Here is a 16,504-nt window from a genome sequence, read left to right as displayed (position 1 = left end):
TTTCTGAATGGAGACACCATTTGCTGGGTGCTCGTCATCCTGTGTCGGTCTTTCGGACCACCATAGTCTGCTGGCATTCAAATCCATGAAATGCCTCACTGCCTGGCCCCCTGGCACCTCTTCTTCTCTCAATTTAATTTTACCATCACATATCATCTGGCCCATTTCAACACATGTGCATACGCTTTGTCACGTCTGTCTCCCGGGCCTTGAGTTGTTTCAACCGAATGCTCTTTGTTGTTACCTTGTAGGGTTGTTTGTGGATGTACTCCGCAACCATCAATGCGCTCTCTGATCACTGATTGGGTTTCCTCACACTCAACGGAATGCGATCCTCTCAACCTGGACGTGGTGCAGGGTTTGCCCTATATTCAGGGTTTTTTGTACTTACCTCCTGCGGATGCGCACCTTTGTGCTCTTACCTGGTGTCACAACTCCTTTAAGGCGGTGCATCCTTACGCCGCTGGGCCTGATGGCCCTCTATGTCAAAGGATGTCATGGACTATTTAGCTACCTGTTCTGTATGTTCCCAGTACAAAACCTCCCGCTCTAAAACCATGGGCCTACTGCAGCCACTTCCAGTGCCACATAAGCCATGGTACATGGTCTCCATGGATTTCAGAGTAGATCTGCCTCCTGTGGACAGTTTCGACACCATCTGGGTAGTCATTGACTAATTTTCTAAAATGGCCATCTTCGTTTCATGTGCAGGTCTCCCATCAGCTCCAGTCCTTGCGGCACTGTTCCTCAAGAACGTGTTCCAATTTCTTTGTCTCCCTTCTGTCGTGGTTTCAGACCGGGGCACACAATTCACGTCACGCTTTTGGAAGGCTTTGACGGCATCGCTCCACATCGACGACAGGTTTAGTTCTGCTTACCATCCACAAACGGATGGGCAGACCGAAAGGGTAAACGCCACTCTTGAGCAATACCTTTGGTGTCTCTGCCTTCAGTTTCAAACTTCCTGGTTGGCGATGCTTCCCCCTGCCGAATATGCATACAACAATTCAGTGCATTCAGCCTCTGGTGTATCTCCTTTCTTTGCCTTGTACGGGCAACATCTGCCGTACTTGCCAATGGATCCTGCTCTTCCCGTTGATAACCCGGCAGCTCAGGCATGTGTTCGAGATATCAGGTCTGTCCACAGATCGGTTCGTTTGCATCTACTTCAGGCCCAGAACAGGGCCAAGCGGTATGCTGACTGGCATAGGGCTCCTGCCCCCGAGTACAAAGTGGGCATGAAAGTATGGCTACCTACTCGCAACCTGAAGATCCCTGGAAAACACATGCTTCTCCCCAAGTTTGTGGGTCTGTATCCCGTCACATCTATAATTACTCCTGTGGCTGTGCGTCTCTCTTCACCATCCTCTTGGAGGGTGCATCATGTCTTTCATATGTGTCTACTGAAGCCGTGTCCTCCTTCTACTCGGCTGCCTCCTCGTCCTCCTCCTATTCGAGTGGGTGGTGATGTAGAGCACGAGGTGGCCGATATTCTGGATTTCCAACTACGCATGGGTCCTTCCATTTATCTTGTTGATTGGAAGGGTTACAGTCCTGAGGACAGATCTTGGGAACCACTACACAACATTCATTCTCCTGCACTTGTGTGTCGTTTCCATGCCCGCAGGGGGTTGGCGCCGCCTTTGGGGGTGGATGCTCTTACACCTCGGCACCTGCTCCATACACACGTGGTCCCTCCCATACATCAGGGCAGGCAGACTCACTCAAATATGAACGCACACAAGGTCAGAGTTCTCCGTCATGGCGTGCAGCGCTTTTCAGCTCTGTTCTGTGCTCAGTGGAAGCTGCCGTGGAGAAGGGCTAATGCAGCACTACATTTTCCATGATGCTCCGCTCATCATGCTCATCATGTGAGGTTCACCACCAATGGCGCACAAGAGCCTCCTTCTCGGCTTACGTCCGCATCCACCTCCTCATTTGATTTAAGCAGCTGCAACTCGCTGAATGTCGCGTCTGTTTATAGTTACAACCGTCTTCATTGCCAATTATTTCCTCAACAACTCTTTGGGTACCAGACCTTGTTTTCCTCGTATCGGACTCCTTGTGTTTATCCCCCTATGTTGGTGTAGTTTTTCCATGTACCGAAACATTTGCCTGCCTACGTACTACATTTGCCTTCTGTTTTGATACAATATGGTCAGCCCGTGTACCAAACCCTTTTGCCTGCCTACGGACTATGTTCTCTATCTCCTTACTCCTTTCATCTTCATGTAGGAATGTCTTTCTCGACCTCCATTTTAGGGTTGCCCATTTTCCTTCTAATTGTCATCTTGTTGTGTATGCTGCTTAATGACTGAGACATCTTGCATCTTGTTCAGGTATTTCTCTTGCAATAAATGCCCTGGCTATATTCATGGCATATGGTATTAAACAACAGACATAGCAGCTTTCAGCTGAAATTATCCTTAATGTGCTAGTACCATAGGCAATTTTCTAAATGAACCGAATTGTCAAGATATGTGTTTATATCTTTGTGATCTTCCTTCACATCCCTTTTAACTCAAAATAACCTCCTAGTTATATTTAGAAAACACGTGGTCTTTGCCTCTAGTAGGGATAGTAATAGATGTTTCATTAATACCCTCCATATCAGTACTACCTTTTGCCACATTTTGAATTGCCATAATAATAAGGAGAACAACACAAATCATAATACCAATGGAAATCATCATCAATATTCCATGAAAACCTATCAATTTTCTTGATGGCAATGAACCTCTAAAATGTTGAAGTTTCTCCATTTTATGTTTACTTTTAATATGCACATTTATTATCTCCTTTTTAATCACTTCTATATCAGAAACTGGAGTATTGCTGCAATTATCACTCTCAAGGCAATACAGTTGTTCTTTTGGTCTTCTAAAAATGCAATAATATGTATTCCTCTTCGTATTAGCGCTGGATAAGTCTGCAATATGTAGGAAAAAAGAACAGATAAAAATGTGTATACTAGTGTAATGATGGGTATCATAAACAATTAATCATTAATGGGGCTTTTAAAGTTGATCCGGTAGGCGACTCCTGTGAATCCTCGGTTTCTTTTGTGCTTTATTTATTGGTTTAAGGATGTATTACAGCAGAACCATATATCCTTCTGTGTCGCAGTTCACTGGAGTTTAGACAGTAATAAGCCTAAACCGTCATTACTTGATTAAACACAATGACGAAAACTCCAGGACTATGGGCCATTAGATGTTGATTATATTTTTAATACTGAGTCTCCAAAACAACAAAAACTGGTGTAAATAAATGTTCCCTTTTCTCGATTACACGTGTTTCGGCTCACTGAGCCTTTGTCAAATCGGGGCTATGAATACACACAAAAATCTAAACGTAAATCAAAATATACACATACATTGAAGATCATTAGATCATGGTTAAGTCCAAAATCAAACAATTCAGAAATTATTAAAGCATAATTGTCCACATGTAACAAAACCATTGAAATATTATTGGTAAAAGACAGAGATACCGGCTAGGTAAAGGGGAGGATTGAAAGGGTTGTGAAAACAATGAGACAAAGAAATATAGAGGAGAAATGTAGTTAGTCAAATGATTATTGCAGGTCCACTTAGATCTGAGTTTGAATACATATTTAATGCTCTTAAGTCAAAGGGGTTCTTACCCAAAAAAGCTTTCAACGAATTGGTCCTTGTGTTATTTAATAGTAAAATGTATAAATTGGTCTGATCCCAAGATCCGCGTCCCTAAAAGTGAAAGCGTTAAGTTTGCCCACAATCCATATCAAACTTGACTATTAAGCCGTTATCACGTATATTAAACTCATCTCGGCAAGTTATATCATCCCTAACTAACTTGAAAGTTTATTCACATCAAAGTAAATATTCTGTATGTCATCATGACAAAATGCTGCAAAATTAGAATATTGTTCTTTCTCTTAGCCCTCAAAGAACGCTCTCCTTTGTTACTCTCGTTTAAAACCAAATGCGTGCAGCATGTTATTAACTTGAACCACAAAAGCATCTAATTATATTAGTCTGATTGCGTCGAAAAACCTGACTAATCATAACTATTTTTGTTTAGCAGCTAACAATACTACTAGTGAATTCCTAAATTTGGATGTGCCACATATCCAGAACAAGATAGGTTGCTATGTAAGAAGCTCACCAAAACCTACCGTCTCACGCGTCGTCTTGCACAGCAAATCTGAGCATCGGCGCCATTTTGAGTCTTTTGTTGTTTCTATTGTGACCATGGTAACGTTGTCAGTATGTTACCATGGCGCGCAGCCTACCTTCCTCAAACCAGGAGGGCTGTACGCTGGTCGCCATCTTAGAATGGCAAATGAGAATGCGTGTCACATCCCTTGAGTTAGAAATGTATATTATGCGTTCGAAATGCCAGCAATCTTGAACATGAGTTAAAAATACACAAACCCATGTTTCTCCAGCATTTCTCCTAGATTGGAAAAAAATATATGAATACTATTCAAACCAAATAACCCTGGACCTGTTACTAGTCCCTCCTACACTCGCGTATACAAGTATTATATTTGGAGTTCTGAACCAAGTCAGAATAATGATTAAAGTTGTAATACAAGTCAAATCAATCAATTCAGAAACCTGATACCATTGTCCGTCTGATGTCAGAATAGCATAACCAAGGCAACACTATACTTACGTTCTCAAAGAGCCGAAGTTCCCTCGGGTTCATACCTATGATTTACCAGGTTACTCACCGTAGTGACCACCTTACTCCTAGTCCATAGTCCCCTTTCCTCCATACTTGTGAGACATCTCTCCATCCTGTGGGACGGGACCGGAGCACTTTGTAAAAAGCATCCAAATTTTTCCAAAAATGTGTCCTTCCTCTCTTTCCTGCACGGGGCCCGGCATGCGGCCGTAACCCCGCCCACCTTGGCTCCGCCCCGCGCATCGCCCCTCAGTCCTTTTCTTTGCCAGGTCAGAGACCCATTATCAATACAGAGGAACCTTATTAGAGGGGACGGCGGGCGGGCGTATGGAGGAAAGGGGACTATGGACTAGGAATAAGGTGGTCACTACGGTGAGTAACCTGGTAATACGCCTACGTCCCGTCCCCTTTCCTCCATACTTGTGGGAGATTCCCAAGCACTCCTTACAGGAACTACGGGTGGATGGAAATACCCCTTACTGAAAAAGGTTCTTCAGCACAGCCTGACCAAACTGAGCATCAGCTCTAGAACTCATATCGAGGCAGTAATGCTTACAGAAAGCAGATGGAGAGGCCCAAGTAGCTGCCCTAGCGATGGACTCCCAGGGAACATACTTCTGGAAAGCAACCGCAGCTGCCTTGCCCCGCACCAGGTGTGCATGAATACCTTTAGGGGGTTTCAGGACAGTGAAAGACTCCGTGATACAGGCGTCAATCCACCTAGAAATAGTTGCCTTAGATGCCTGTTTGCCTTGAGGGTTGCCGAAAGTCACAAAAAGTTGAGAAGAACTTCTAAGCTCGGAAGTCCTATCCAGGTAGAACTGAAGAGCTCTTCGGACATCAAGACAGTGTAGAACCCTCTCCGCCTCAGAGGCGGGGTTCGGAAAAAAGACCGGTAGGGAGATCGATTGATTCAAATGGAATTCGGTCACTATCTTCGGCAGAAAAGCCAGATTAGTTCGAAGGACTACCTTGTCCTTGTGAAGACCAAGAAAGGATGCTCCACCGACAATGCCTGGAGCTCACTCACTCTCCTTGCCGATGTGACGGCGACCAAAAAGGACACTTTCCAAGACAAGTACTTGAGGTCCACCGTAGCCATCGGCTCGAAGGGTTTATGGCACAGCGCCGTCAGGACAACATTCAGGTCCCATGGCGGGTGCCAATTACGAACTGGAGGGTAAAGGCGTGTTAAACCAGCGAAATGCCTCTTTACCACTGGGTTAGCCAGAGAGTACGAACACTGATCCGTAGAAAGATAAGCAGAGACCGCTGAAAGTTAAGTCCTGCATGACAGAACATGAACCCCTGACTCTGCTAGGGAGGACACGAAGGACAACACTGTGTCAACCGTGGCCCCCCCTTGGATCCAATTTCTTCTCTTGACACCAATGACAGAACCTGAGCCATTTACTCTTGTACTGAGATCTGGTCGAGGGTTTTCTGGCTGCCTGGATAATACGCATGTTATCCGCAGACAAATTCAGATGCTCTAAAGACCTGAGCTCAGGCACCAAGCCACCAAGCTGAGCGATTGTGGGGAGGGGTGCCACAGCTGCTGTTCCCCCTGGTGGAGAAGATCGGGAGTTACCGGTAACCTGATCGGCGGATAAACCGACAGGTGTTGGAGTTCTGAGAACCAAAACCTGGCCGGCCACCACGGGGCTATCAGTAGAAGAGAACAATTCACCGAGTTCTTCAACTTCCAAATTGCCCGGTGAACCAGAGGCAGAGGCAGGAAGGTGTAAACTCTCATGTTGTGCCATGGAATCTCTAGAGAATCCCCCAGAGAGGAGGCTCCCAGCCCCCCTCTGGAGGCATACAGAGAAAGGTTCTTGTTCTCCACCGTCGCAAAGAGGTCCACCTGCGGCGTACCCCAGCGCGAGAAAATCCCTGAGAGGACCTCCGCCTTCAACTCCCACTCGTAGCTGACCACTGTCCGCCGGTTGAGGGCATCTGCTGTGACATTCAGCTGGCCCGGGATGTGCACTGCAAGCAGCCAGACACCATGAAGCACGGCTCACTCCCAAATCTGGATGAACAGGTCCACGAGGGGGGGAGACTTCGTTCCCCCCTGCTTGTTGATGTAATACATTGACACCACATTGTCCGTTCTTATGCGGACCACTTTGTTGACAATGACCGGTCTGAACGCCTTGAGCGGCAAGAAAATCGCCAGAAGCTCCAAATGGTTTATGTGCAGGAGCTTGTCCTGAGGCGACCAGAGGTCCGAAACCTGAAGGAGATCTAATGTCGCACCCCACACTAAGAGGGAGGAGTCCGTCGTGATCGTCACCATAGGGACCGGGTCCTGTAACCCCGCGCCTCCAGACAGATTGCTGAGAGATGACCACCAGTCCAGGTCCACTCTCATGGAATCCGGAATCATTATCCGCATGGAGTCTGGGTCCACTGCCTGACGCCATGAATTCCGAAGGGCCATCTGGGTCCGTCTCATTTTGAGACAAGCAAGAGGAAGAGCCAGCACACAGGAGGCCATGAGGCCCAGAAGCCTCTGGAACCACCAGGCCGACATACTCTCCGACTGCGCAAACATCTGACACGTGGCCAACAGATCCGCTATTCTGTCCCCGGTCAGGTATACTCTGCAGTCGATCGTGTTCCAACGAAAACCCAGAAATATCAGGTCCTGAGAGACTGTCATGGAGGATTTCCGCCAGTTCACCGACAGCCCAAGATGGAACAGGAGCTGAAGGAGAGACTAGAGGTTGCCCGCTGCCGCCAGCGGATAAGGGCTGCGTAGAAGCCAATCGTCCAAATAAGGATACACATGGATACCCTGAAGACGAAGATAGGCCGCAATCACCGACATCATCTTCGTGAAGACACGCAGCGCCGAGCTGAGGCCAAAAGGAAGCACCCGAAACTGGAAGTGCTCCTCTCCCAAAGAGAAACGGAGGTACCTCCTGTGTGGAGCCCAAATCAGGATATGCATGTACGCATCCTGAAGGTCCACCACGCTGAGCCAATCGCCCGCCTGCAACGAGGAGCGAATCTGGCCGGGCGTGATCATCTTGAATTTTTCTTGGGGTAAGGAAAGATTGAACTGGGAAAGGACTAGGATGGTGCGCATGCCAGTCTGGTTGGGTTTGGGCACCGTAAACAGCCGGGAGTAGAAGCCCTCCCTTCGCACCCCAAGGGGAACGGGTTCCACAGCTCTGAGGAGCAGAAGTTTCTGAACCTCGGCCTTGAGGGAGGGTGAGCCCGACAGCTGAAAAGGAGGGTTGAGGGGTGGGGTAGGGGGTAAAGGTAAGCGGAAGCCCGCCCAAGCGACTGACAAGACCCATCTGTCTTCTGTGATGGTCTGCCACGTCTCCCAATGAGACGCAATGCGTCCTCCCACCGGGGTCTCGTGCGAGCACGGAAAAACCTCATTTGGCAGGTTTATCGTTGCGGTGCCACCTGAACCTGATGAGGAGGCTGAGGAGCAGGAAAAATACCGTGTACGCTGTTGTCTACGGCAGTTATTCCCCGCAGGAGTATCCACTCTGCGATTCTTAAGGTCGAGGAATCCCCTAAAACCAGAGGAAGGTCGCCCTTGCGACAATGGCCTTTGAGCCTTGAAGGGAGGTTTAACCAGAACAGACAATGATTTAGCCGTCTGAGTGCTATCCTTGGTTTTGGTGAGCTCTACATCAGTAGATTAATGAAAAAGCTCCTTACCATCGAATGGAAGATCCAATACTTTGTCTTGCACTTCCTTCGAAAACTTAGTGGCATGCAACCACGCTTGCCTCGAGGTATCAACCCCGAGCATCATGCCCCGAGCCGAGGTTTCTACGTGATGAGCCGCAGCCTCCAGGAGATCCTGGGACAAGACCCTGGCATCGGAAAGGCCACCTGTGAAGTCTTCCAACTTCTCGACCGGAATGTGCTCCTCAAACTCCGACATACCTTTCCACATCCGCATGTTAGCTCCCGCCAAAATCAATTCGGCATTGGCCTGCCTGAGCTGCAAGGCTGAATTGGCAAAGATCTTCCTCCCTAGGGAGTCCAGGAGCTTGTCCTCCCTTCCCAAGACCTGAGTAGCCGTCGCGGAAGAGGATGCTGCAGGTCTGGACTGCAACGTGGCCGCAGCCACCACTGTGGAGGAGGGAGGTGGACAAGACGACAAGGCCACTTCCTCCGAAGAGTGTAGCCTGTACCTCGCGTCAGTCTTTTTATTGACAAAAAGTCCTGAGTGTGGCTTCTCCCAGACTCTTTGGACCTCGGCCAAAACATCCTTCTGCAGGAAAAGGCCGGTACGCTCCAAAGGAGACAGGGTGAACGCCCCAGAAAGCACGCCCTCCTGTGGAGCAGGTGCCTCGGGAACTGGAACATAGAAATTCATCATGTCCAGTACCCGGTCATGGAAATCTCTAACAGAGCGGGGAAGGTCCTCGTTGTCCTGCTCGCCTTGAGGGTCATCTGACAGGTCAGGATCCTGCTGAACTGTGTCAGGCACTGCCTTGTCCACTGGGGACAACGGTGGCAAAGGTGGAAGAGCAGGGGCAGGCACCACGGGCAAAGGAGGCGCCGGCGGAACCACCAGAGAAACGGGTGGAGCCGGGGGCGCTGTTGGACAAATTTCCTTAAAAGCCCTTTGAAATACTCCCTCATGGGGTCGGTGGGCATAAGCGCTTGAAATTTACCGAAAAAAGCATCCTCAGGAGATTGCTTCAGAACCTGAGGAGGCCTCTCATGAGGTGGACAAACCCAGGGACGTAACGGAGAAGGGTGCCATGCCGGGCCCTCCACCGACGTATCCACATAAATAAAAGGGGCCGCCCCTGCAGGCAACAAAACATTGTGCGGAAGAGGCATCCGGGCGTTTCAATCATAAACGGGCCGGTAAGGATACGCACAAGTGACCTTAGGCTCACCCGAAGGACCGAACCCTACACCAGGGGCCGATGGCGTAGTTGTAGGGGTAGTACCTAAAATGGCCGCCTTGGTCGTGGCGGGAACGTCCGCCATTTTATCTTCATCCGAGGGGAACTGCGGCACGTGAGGTGGTGAGGCAGGGGTCCCCGTCGAAGGATCAGGGGTCTTAATTTTAGCCTTAACATAAGGAACCTCGGCAGAGCCGGTACTGTGAGGCCTGGAATGTTTCTGAGACATACCAACCGTCAACTGAGCCTTCGAAGGAAGGACCTCGGCACTGCCGGTAAAAGAAGAACCTTGCTTCTTTGCCCCCTCAACAGATCTGGTATCACCACAAGAGCGGGAGCGGTGAGAAACCGCTTTCACCGACAGGGCCCTGCCCGGCCCCTCAGAACTGTTGGTAGCCTTAGACTCTGTACGAGGGACCTCGGGCCTAGGCCCGGTAATAGCCTTATCGGCACAGGCCTCGAACATCTGTTCGGTAAACACAAGCCCAGCCAAGTGTTTGAGGGAAGCCGAAAGAGAGGCCTCAGAGCAAGCTCCGGTACCCTGTGACTCAGCAGAACTGGGTCTACACACAGCCCCCACAGGAGGGGCCTCGGAAGTGACTCTGGTGTACACAGGCCCCTTACGGAGACCCTCGGAGAAAACTCCGGTAGAATTATTAGGCCCGACAGGCACCGGAGGGCAAACCCTGGTGACAAAGCGATCAATGCCCCTCCCGGCTCGAGAGGAACCCGGAAAGGTATCCCCCGGCCGGGGTGCTCTGAACAGTAAAGAACTTACCGGGCGTTTCTTCTTCTCGTCGATGAAAGCCTGAAAATGAGATGGGGGAGTGCGTCGGAACACCTCCTCCCACTGTTCCAACCGACGTTGAAGAGCCCGGACCGAAAGGGAGTCACAGTAAAAACAGGAGTCCCAACGGTGTTCCGGACCCAAACACTCTAAACAAAGAGGATGAGGATCCGTCCTCACGAAGTGACGATGACACGAAGAACCGTCTGGAAAGTCTAATTTAAAAGACATAGACAGACTAGAAGACGAACGCTAGCGAGAGCCAGAGAGGAAAACAGGGAAGAAAGTCTTCCGAGGATGCAAGTGCGTCTGGCCCCGATCGAGCGGAGAAAAGGACTGAGGGGCGATGCGCGGGGCAGAGCCAAGGTGGGTGGGGTTACGGCCACGTGCCGGGCCCCGCGCAGGAAAGAGAGGAAGGTCACATTTTTGAAAAAATTTGGATGCTTTTTACAAAGTGCTCTCGTACCGTCCCACAGGACGGAGAGATGTCCCACAAGTATGGAGGAAAGGGGACGGACGTAGGAGTAAATAGGAACATGTTATGCTCAATTTCTAAAATACTCTTTCATTTGGATGCAACAACATGATTAATAGCACGATATAATCCCTCAATGCTAGACACGTTAGTTGCATTAGTTTACTGGCTCAATAAGTGATGTTCTAAAAGCGTTCAAAACATGAGCTAAATGATGTCTGTAAAAAAATAGAGATTATTCATAAACTTATTCCGGAGTAATTGATAAAGGAGAGCATCATTTCATATTACACAGTAAATAGTTGAGTGCTGTAATGCACAGCTGTGTTATCATAAACAATTCATTATTCAGAATGCATGTCACATATCTACAGGAATGAAGACATCTCATTATCACTATTGAGACCCCTCACTGTCGTGTTGTGGAGGCATATAATACTTGCTTCTGCCTGACGTAAAGCTTTCACTCTGTCACCCCCTCTCTTGTTCAAGGTTACATGTTGAAGACCTATGAACCTAATGTCAGATTTGTTACTTAATTGGTGACAGGTCTGCCAATGGTATGCTAATGGTAATGTGGGGTCCTGACTTCCAATTTTGGTTAGGTGTTTGCATACTCTTACTCTCAATACTCTTTTAGTACTACCCACGTAGACCTTACGGCACACACAGATAATGGCATATATGACAAATGTTGTTTTACAGTTTATGCCCTGCTTAATTCTAATAGTTCTCCGATTAAGATCTTTAAATTCTGTGGTCTGATCATGCGCAAATTTGCATTGGGATCACATGCCGCATTTACGGAAACCAATGTCATTTTTATGTAGCCAAGTCATTTTCCTTGAAACTTGAATGTCCGGTAATAATGAAGGACTTAAGATCGTCTTCATAGTCTCTGCTCTTCTGTAAATCATACCGGGGTGATCCTCTATACGTTTATTAATGTGTTCGTCAAGTAACAGCAGATGCCAATGTTTCTTCAATATTTTGAGGACTTTTCTGTGATCTCTATTGTATTGCGTTATGAAGAACAGCCCTGTGGGATTGTCTGAAGTTGGTTTGGACTTGATTCGTAGAGTATCTTCCTGATTGATTTTTTGAATTCTCGTGTATACAGAAGAAATGGATTTAGATGAATATCATCTATTTCTAAATCTGTTTCGCAATAGTATACATTGCTCATTGAATTTCGTTTGTTCCTGACAATTATGTCTGGCTCTAGTGTACTCACCCAATGGGATATTGTTAATAGTCGGTTGGAAATGGCAACTCTTTGCATGAAGAATAGAATTCACTTCTGTGTGTTTCCTGTAGGTCCATGTCTGAAGTCTTTGGCCATCTGGATGGATTGTAAGATCCAAGAAATTTATCAAATTGGGATCACATTCCCCTACAAATTCAATATCATAACAGTTTGTGTTCAATCTTGATACAAACATTTGAAAATCCTCTGCATTGCCTTGCCAAATTAAAAAGACATCGGGCCTCATTACGACCCTGGCGCTAATGGGTTAACGGCGCCGTAAAAGGCTGCGGCACCGTTAACCCATTAGCGCCTAATTACGAGGTCCCTTTGCGGGACCCGACCTTAACGGCTGGTCTAGACCAGCCGTTAAAGTAGGGACCCGCAAAGGGACCTTCGTTGTAAGTATGGTACCGCAATTTGCGGTACAGTACTTAGCGCCTTCGCCATTCCCATTATGCCCTATGGGTCAAAAATGGGAATGGGGAAGGGCCATGGGGAAATGGGGAAATACCGCCCCGCCAACCTTGGAATGGGGCGGTATTTCCTCATTTCACCATGGCCGACACTTTACGATACCGGCACCAACCATGGTGCTAATAGCGCCATGGTTTAGCACCGGTATCGTAATGAGGGCCATCATCTATGTATCGAGTCCACATTCGCACTTTGGTTGCAAAGTCTATATCTTGATATACATATAATAAGGACACGGGTCATGTCAGCGGAATAAGAAATCAAGTTATAAAGGGAACCGGCATAAAGCCAGGGAAAGGGCCCACAAATTCGGAATTACAGATCAAAACAAGCAAACATCTACTAGAAAATATAATTGTTTTCTTTAAATTTCATTATTTGTTTAAAACATACATATTAAACATTATTATAAGCTCATATCTAATATAAGCATATTATTTGTAGAAGTAAAGTGCAGAGTCAAATAAAGTGCTTATGTAAAAACAAGACTGTCAATCCAGTCAAAACTAACATAATGCTACCGGGCTATCTGGACACCAAAAGGGTGAAGGGGATCACCCGAGTGGGGTCAGAAGCTACAGATGCATTAGCAAAAAGAATCACAAATATATAATAAAAACAGTGCTGATTTCCTCAAAAACTAGTAAAGGGGTGCCAATGTTGTCATAACCCAATGTTTAACAATAGGTCTGGCATGGATGAAAAAAGGTTGTTTCGATGGTACAGAGCATCTAAGCTGTTTCACGGGTGATGCCCATCTTCTTCAGGACGGCACACTCCCACTAGGATAGTTGCCACTTGAAATTTCGATATATATAATGTGTATAAGACAATAGTACAATCAGCTGTGAAGATTATACAGGCTGAATCCATAGACTCACCTAAAACATCATAAAAAGAGGAGACAAAAAAACGAAAAGGCAATAAAGCAAAACCATAAATCATTGCAATTCAGAACAGAGAAAACAAACAAAGGTGATCTGTAAATAGCGAACAGGAGGCCCCCTCCTCATGGAAGTGTCCATAAAAAAACCTTTATACATGTAGGTGGGAGAAAAGGCTTTCCAATTTAATTGATAAATTACCATTGTCTCAACCAAAGGCTGGTCCCGTCTTCTCGAGGGTAAATCTTAGGAAATAAATGTGGGCCATGTCAAAGCAGATTCTCTGCGAAGTAGAACTGCAAAAAGCAAGTACAGGATCATGTTATAATGTGAGAGGGGCAGTGAATCACTAATGGCCTCTCCAAAGAGCAGGGCCAGAACATGAGACAGCAGTCATTCCCAGAATTAAAAGGTGAAATGAATAAAAAGTGAATGAGACTAATCAAGGAGTATGTTAATCAACTCGAAGAAGGGTACTCACCTAAATAGTGGTGATCAGAAGTGAAGTTTCAAACCAAATGATCGAATGCATTCAAGGATTGGAAATTGCACATCCTACCAGGCTGGAATAATGTCCCACATGCTTTGGTAACAAATAGCTACAATAATGCAAGAAAATGGTGTAAAAAGCTGTATTGGAAGCTAGACTAAACTACAAAGTGGCCATCGACGTTATATGTATATACATGGCAAGGCATGCACCATAAGATATATGTGGTTGGTGCATGGACTAAGAAATGAATGGCCCAAATGGCCAAACTGTGTACCATGTACCACTTGCCATAGTCCCCAATCGGGACTACAGTGGCTGCGAGGTCGAGCGGGTCGCAAATGACAGAGGAACCTCAGATGAGTCCCGGCGTGCACCAGAGCACCTTTTTGAGAACTATTCAAACCCACACCCACCCGACTTACCTTCAACTTAAAACCGCGCAGTCCTTCGAATGTATCCGGCAGAGATTAGAGACAGGACGAAGCTGCTGTGGCGCCTGCGTGTGAGTATAAATATGCAAATCGGTGGGTCGTGGCATCATACGTCACATGTTGAAATTCAAGCGCCAGTGCGCTAGACTGCAAATACAGTCGCAGGGGCCGTGGTGTCACCATCTTGGGGGTAATTTGCACAACTATATCCTTGGCCACGTGTTACCAAGACCCCACAAGAGGTCATAAAACCGGAAAACCTCTCTGTCTAAAAATGTTGTAATTAGCACAAAAAGAGAGAGAAAAAATAGAAGAGACAATCAAAACGTCCTAACAATGATAGAAAAAGGGTTTGAGTACAAAACGGTCTGCATCATGATAGCGGACTGTGAGGAAACAAAAACCGGGACAACAATGTGCCAGACAAAAAAACAAAAAAACAAACAGTCAAAGGGAAAGGAGAAAAGGATAATAATGAAGATAATGAAGGCGTCTAGGAAAGATGACAACAACACTGGACCTGACTGCCCAAAATAAAGACTAAACTAAAATAAAGACTAAACTAAAGATAAAGAATCTTACAAAAAGGGCATGAATGGACGGAGCATAGTGGATGACCCGGCCTGCAGAGTGTTCCTCACCTAGATAGATCCATAAGGGATCGATGCCCACTCTTCCTGAGTATTCAGACCCACTAGATGACTTTGGTTATTGTAAATCCATCAGTGTTCTCTGGTGAAGTCTGTTTGCGGAAGCATAAGGATCAGGGCCTCTTACATGTTCCAAGACCCGCCAACCTAAATCGTCACAGCTGTGATGATATTCTAAAAAATATATCTTGATATACCACATTGTCTTCCAGCATGCCCATGAAAAGATTCGCCAGGGCATATTTTGTGCCCATGGCTACCCCCTTGGTTTGTTGATAAACCTTGTTGTCAAAAGTAAATAACTTGAAATCCAATGTGATTTGAAGTATTTCTTTTAACATGTGAATTTGATGGAAATATGATGCTGAATCATTCCTGAAGTTGTAGTCAATAGCAGTGATTGCTCATTTATGTTGTATGGAAGTACAGAGGGCCTTAACGTCTAGGGTTGCAAGAATCATACTCTCTTCCCACACAAATGTTTTGAGTTTACGAATAAGGATGGTTGAATCCTGTAACTACGATATGAGTAGACTTGCCCTTGGTTTGAGGATAGAATCCAAATATTCAGACATATTTTCTGTCACCCAACCTATTCCACTCATGATCGGACAGCCTTCCGGTATAGTATTAAAGCTTTTGTGTATCCTGGGCAAGAAATACATTATCGGTGTAACTGGTTCCTTTACTGACAAAAAAGCTCATTCCCCATCTGAAATCAACCTTTTTCTGTACCATTTTAGAATATTTTCTTCGACCTGTTGCATAGCCTCTTGTTTATAATTGTCAGTCCGTTGTATGTAGCAGCCGGGGTTAGAAAGATGGTTTGTTGCCATTGTTAGGTAATCTTTTCTATTCAAAATCACAATATTTCCCCCATTGTCGGCTTCTTTAATCACTATTGAAGTGTCCACTGCTAATGCTCTAAGGGCTATCCTTTCTTTCAATGTCAGATTGTCTTGATTGGTTGTCCTTCCTCTGATGTATTTGTTGGTAGTTTTAGTGATCTCATAGAACTCCTGTGAAACAGCTTTGTAGAATGTGTCTATTACTTTGACCGTAGGCAATTGCGGTATGTACTTAGATTGTGTTTTCAGTTCCTTGGATGTCAGTGTGTCTGATTTAATTCGTAATTCTTCCATTATATTCTGCATATCAAAATCTTCATTTTCCACCAATGAGCGAGCCAAGTATGTGTCTTCTATATCCTGAATCGATAGTTTGCGGATGGGTATTGGTGATTCTTTAGTATTGTAATCTCCCGGTGCTTTGGTTGCAAAATACTTTTTCAATTTTAATTTCCGTATAAACTTGAATAAGTCAATATGTATGTCAACTTGCTTAAGAACACATGATGGTGCAAAGGATAATCCCTTATTCAGAAGTCGTCTTTCATCTTCTGTGATGGTTCTGGTAGACAGATTTAGGACTAGGTCTTCAGTTATTTTGGCTTGCTCCCTTCTTTCGAGCTGGCCCTTGTTTGTCTTTTGTTTTT

The sequence above is a fragment of the Ambystoma mexicanum genome, chromosome 3q (genome assembly GCF_040938575.1).
Source record: "Ambystoma mexicanum isolate Mex_15411 chromosome 3q, UKY_AmexF1_1, whole genome shotgun sequence".
NCBI lineage: Eukaryota > Metazoa > Chordata > Amphibia > Caudata > Ambystomatidae > Ambystoma > Ambystoma mexicanum.
Note: the sequence above shows the minus strand (reverse complement) of the source record.